Source organism: Colobus angolensis, unplaced genomic scaffold (assembly GCF_000951035.1).
Source record: "Colobus angolensis palliatus isolate OR3802 unplaced genomic scaffold, Cang.pa_1.0 Scaffold16, whole genome shotgun sequence".
Classification (NCBI taxonomy): Eukaryota; Metazoa; Chordata; class Mammalia; order Primates; family Cercopithecidae; genus Colobus; species Colobus angolensis.
The window spans coordinates 12,092,255-12,098,354 of NW_012114710.1; positions in this window are offsets into that span (position 1 = coordinate 12,092,255).

A 6,100-nucleotide genomic window follows, 5' to 3' on the forward strand; every position below is an offset into this window, starting at 1 on the left:
TAATATGTACATTTATGTAATATATAATATATATGTGATGGTTCTTATATCAATATAGAATTTTAATATATTCAATTTGTGATGAATTAATTTCTAAAAATTTTCATAGTTCTTTGGAAAATATTTCTTCTAAAATCAGAGAAAACAGGTAAGTTTTGAAGTTTTTCTATTCTACTTCTGAACATGAATTCATTAATGTAAGCATGTGGCTATGCATACTATTTTTAGAAACTGAGTAATCTCATTTCTGTTCAAATATATTGTGTAGAAAATTTGGACAAATGCTGTTAGCCTAAGAAAGTAATTGACCAAATATAACCTTGTTAATGTCTGTTAATTTAATTAACATTAATGGTACACGGCAATTATACTTTGGCAAATACTACAAAATACTAAGTAACATGCTGAGAATAAGCGTAACTTTTAGGTCACACATAGATACTAAGTACAATGTGTTTCTCCAAATTTATTATGATGTCAGGTGTAACTCTATTCATGGTATCAATTTTGAAAGTTTTTCATGTTGAAAATTTGCCTCTTTATTATATAGACAAAAAAGTTGTTATAAAATTGAAAATAAAGACAAAGCAAAAGACGATTTTTTTTTTTTTTTTCCAAATTGTGAGAACTGCTACCCAGGTGAGTACTGGAATATTAAGAAACTCCCAGGTAATATTTTTGTGGACTTTGTAAAATGTAAAAAGATTATTGTATATTCTTGGTTTAACCTTTAATAGTAATAGCAACAGTAATAATAGCAGCTAACACGTATTGAATGATTACTGTAAGTTAGAAAGGATGATAGGTGCTTTGTGTGTATTATAGTACTTAACATACAATAACATTACAAAATAGGCAGTGATATTACCTATGTCTTACAGATGAAGAAACAAAGCTCAGGCAGGCAGGCTGGCTGGCAGAAGTTCACAGCGCTGTGTCAGCAGCACAGCCTGACGGGAATCCACGTCAGTTCAAAGCCAAAGACTGTGTTCTTAACCCTCATGCTCTTCATCAGTGCTGTGCTGGCAGCCTGAAAGGACACCGGCACTTCCCAAGAGTATCTCATTTCTTTTTCAGAGATTAAATATACACTCTGGACTTCATACATATGAAGTATGTTAGGGCTCTTTATCAGAAGATGGAAAACTTTTAAGTCTTGGAAACATTTTATTGAAGAACTCATGAATATGGGAAAATAATAAGCATTCAACAACTTTGAATTGAAATGTTTTTGATATTTTAACAAACAATAATTAAATAAAACATAAATTTAGGGAGTTACAGCAACATTTTAAATAATTAAGTTTAGAGAAGAATGATGTTTCCTTACTGTCTTTGCAAAAGATGCTCATGGCCAGTCTCATTCATAGGAGAGTCTAATTTCAGAATGGATGAAAGAATCAGAATTTTGCAGCTGAAGAGACTTTAGAAATCATCCAGATAAATCACTCTGAGTTTTCTAGACAGAGGCTTGTCTCATTTTTCCTTAAACACCTCTAGTGATGGAATGTGCTATGTCTTCTGGGGCATCACATTTCATCCTAACAGCTCTTGTTAGTTCTTTCTTTCAATTGAGTCCAAATCTACATCTGTAATTTCCACCCCATTGCTTCCTTGTCTTTCCTTTTCCAAATAACAGCCCAAAAGACAATGCACAAAGAACTGTTAGTAAATTGCAGAATAAAATAGCACTATCATTTTCCTTGATTCACAATGTTTTATGTGAATAGTACATGAAAATACTAACCACAAAAACATATAATAAAAATTATCAGCCTGCTGTTTACTCAGACTAAATGTAATGAAAAACTTAATCAATAATGCAACAATACAACATGAGGATTATAGTTAATAGAACTGTATTGGGGGTTTCGTTCAATAAATAGATTTTTAGCTGCTTTTGTCACACAAAAAAGTGTGTGAGATGCTTCACTATAGTAACCATATACATATACATATAATCATATATGTATCACATAACGTCATGTTGTAAACCTCAAATATATGCAATAAAATTTATTTGAAAAACTAATATGACAATACAATTGCTCTTGCTATTAGCACAGTTTGAATTCAAAACTTTAGACTGATAATAGACTACAGAAAATACTTGGTCACAGAAAAATTAATAATATTGACGTTTATGACATCTATTATTTATACAAAATCTAATATTACCATTTCTAAAAAAATCTAAACATTAATTAAAGAGAACTATAAAGCTCAACATAGTACTGCTCTAAGTAGTTTTGTAATACAAGTTATAATTAAATATTGAATACCTTGGATTAATTTTAAGACTTGATAAATACATTCTAATCTCATAACCCAGTTTTATCCACAATAAGTGAACTATTCTTAATATTGGAAATTGAGTAAATTTTTGAAAGTTGTAGTGTAATGAATGACATGCAATCAGTTAGAACCACTTAACAATTCTTTTAATAAATGAGCACACTCAAAGCCCACAAGCCTTTGGTTCTGAGTTGTACATTAATTAAAAGGTGAGCAGTTCCCTTCTTTGTTTTCAATAAATACATTTACTCAATTCCTTTCAGTAAAAATGATTATTTCCTCAGAATTCTAATTAAAATTCCAGTTAAATACTTAATTCTATTGACCTCTAAATAATATACTTCCTTAATGTGCATTTGTACATTCAAGTTCTTATTCCATGTATTGTGCATTTGTATAGTCTCCCAGTATAAACCGGTTTGCTTGCTTGTAAAAAACATATTGTTTTTACCTACTGCAAGATTTTAGAGGGAGCATAGGGTCTGCAGCCTGATCCATCTGAAGGAATGTTCATCTCCAGTATCCCTGTCTGGAGCTCATTTTTGTCCTTGTCTGACAGATTTTCTTTTCAATGAAACATTTTGATCTTTTCATAAATGCAATTTTTGCCTATTACTTAACCACTCTGTACCTCTATTTCTTCATCTGTAAAAGAAGAATAAGAATGGTTCTTTCTTACAGGGTGTTGTGAGTGTTAAGTGTGTTAATACATACAAAGCATTTTGAACACAGTGAATAGCATGCTGTTAGTAGTAGTAGCTTGTGAAAGTGAATAATATGCTGTTAATAGCACATAGTGAATAATGTACTGTTAGTAGTAGTAGCTTGTGAAAGTGCCTGTTACCAGGTAGTAAGGGAATCCACGGTTCTTAGTTGTCTGGGGAGAAAGATTTCGGCCAAGTGACATTTCAGATAACAGAGAGTTTTATTGAAGGGAAATCGATAGCAGAGAATTTATAGATAGAGAGACGGTACACTGAAAGGTGAGGCCAAACGGGTTGCCAGAAGAGGGTGAACCAGCAGCAGTTTCTGTTTATGTATAAAGGTTCTAACATACAGCATAATCTAACTAATACTAATTATGATGAATAGGTGATTTAATTCCAAATGAAACTAAATTATAACTAGAGATGCTATTTTTTCCTCAGCTTAGACTAGCACAGTCTTCATAATTACATAAAAATATTACAGGTCTTGTCTTAAGAAAGATTTACCAGAGACTTGTGTTGTTTTTAGGTGCACGAACTCAGTAAATGTAAACTGAGAAACTCTTTGGTTCAGAAAATTCATTTGGTGCCTCTCTGAGTTTATTATTGTAAATGGGAAGTATATGTACGTTTTAACCTATAATCCTGACAACATAAATCAAAACAGGAAATATCTATGTAGTTGAAATAGTTTTTGCTGTTGGAATAGAAGGCCATGGAAAGAATGTGCTGCTAATACACACACTCCTCCACACATCACCATTCTCACCCCACCAAACAAACAAACCTGAAAACACCCTTGAATGGGGAAAACTCATACCTGTCAGGTCTAGAGTTGTTTTCATCTTAAGACTTATAGTTTTCTTAACTCTCAAGTTAAAATTTCTTTGGCTGTGAAGTATTGACTTCTAAATATAACTCCATAGTCTCCCAATAATTACTAGACTTGGAAACCAATGAGTGTTTTATTGTTCCAAAAATAAAAGGCTGCCAAAAGAATGGGCGTTTGCCACCACTGCCTTCATTTAAAAGAACATGCCACTGACTTTGAAAGTAATTCTAAAAGAAGAAGTTGAAAAGCTTCCACAATGGCAGCATTATAAAAATGTCTACAGGGGGCTGACAACATCATTCACTTTCCATTTGTATATGTCTACTCTACCCTATTTTCAAATACTCATTTGGAAACACAAGTTCTGGTATTAAAAAAGACCCAGTCTTGTAACTTTATTACACTAGCATCATATACTAAAAGAATTTTTACCATTCCACGTTAATAAGATAAATACAACAGATTCCTTCAATATATTATTCCCCATATCTATCTATCTATTTACATATCTCTCTCTCTCTCCATATATATATATATACACACACACACACACATATATATATTTAAGAAGTATTTATTAGTACTTTAAAGAGTTATTTTTTAAGGAGGAGATAATTAGATGAAGTGATTCATCTTTTTGCTTGCTCGCTTTCATCTAAGCCAAAATGATACATCTGTAGAAACATTATGGGTGAGAATCAGAATATACACACACTATATATATGGTGTGTGTGTGTATATATATGGTGTGTGTGTGTATATATATGGTAACAAAATAAATAGTATATGTATGTATATATACTATACTATGTACTATACATATAGTGTATATATATTATATATATAAAAACAAATAATTTTACTAATAAAATTACTTACAGGAAAACTTTTGAAAGAATCATACTTGACTTCAATCATGATCTAAAGATATTCTTTCAGGAAATTCAGGGATATATGGGTTTTCGTGAAAATGATTCTGAAGCCCAATTTTAGCAGCACCGAATTTCTTGTTTTTCTGTCATCAGTAAGAGGAATGCAGCGATTCATGAGCTTCTCAGCCTGTTCCTTGTCTCACCTGTGACACTAAAATAGTCCATTTTTCTAAGTGCTCCAGGCGTCCCAAACTCAATTATTAACAGATTAAATTTCTATGAATGTTTAAAAACAGTTGAGGTAGATAAGAGTTGTGATTCTCTGCTATTTTCCAAATAATAAATGTATATTGACTGGCCGCATTAGTAAGAAACTACTCTGTATTCACAGGCCCTTCAAATTTTTAAAGAAATTTAGATTTATCAAAAGCTTGGGGTGTATAGTCAGAAAACTTGTTTTTACTGCTATGCTACTACTACCTACCTTAATGACTTTGGGAGATGTTTCTCAAAATCTTTTATTGTATCTCAGTTTCATTATTTTGATGATGGAAATGATAATAATGGCAATGACTTCATAGGCATTTGAGTTTGGGGTTATAAAAGTACTTTGTGACTAGAACAGTGAGTTCTAGTTCGTATTATTGTGAACTGAACAGAACTATTCTGATGACCACCAGCTTTATCATGGCACTAACAATAGAAAGAGAGTAGCAAATTCTGCATTTCATTATCATTCTGCCTTGCTACAGGCTATTTTAAAATGAACAGATTGTTAATAGATGCCCACCTTTTGTACAACTTATATTGTAGGGTACATAAAGATATATAAAATATGAGAAGCAGCTTGGTGTGGTGGAAAGAACTTGGACTTGAATCCTGTCTCTTTCCCTCACTTGCTCTGTGATCTAGGAGTCACTTAGCTTATCTGAGCCTCCATTCATGCTTCTATAAAAGGGGTTAAGAAATACTCATTTTAGAAGACTGGTGTAAGAATTAAAAACTGAAACTGAGTCAAGTGCCTGGCACATTATATGTATTAGATACATTCTTATTATGGTACCTGATAAAAGGAAACTGAAAATGTCTGATGCTTAAGGAATATGCACCCCAATGCCCTCCTTATTCCTCATAAAGACATAGCTTGACCTGGGGGTTTAGCAAGTGAGACCTGAGTCCAGACAGGTCACAGATGTCCCGAGTCTACTTGTATTTTATGATTTGTCCGTGACTGACACTGCAACTTAGCCCTTTAATGATAACTAGGTCCAGCACAGAGCTCTCTTTGAGGTCCTTGCCATTATTACATATCCATTGTCAAAATAATGAAATGGAGATACAACAAAAGATTTTGAGAAACATCCCCCAAAGTCGTTAAGGTAGATAGTAACACA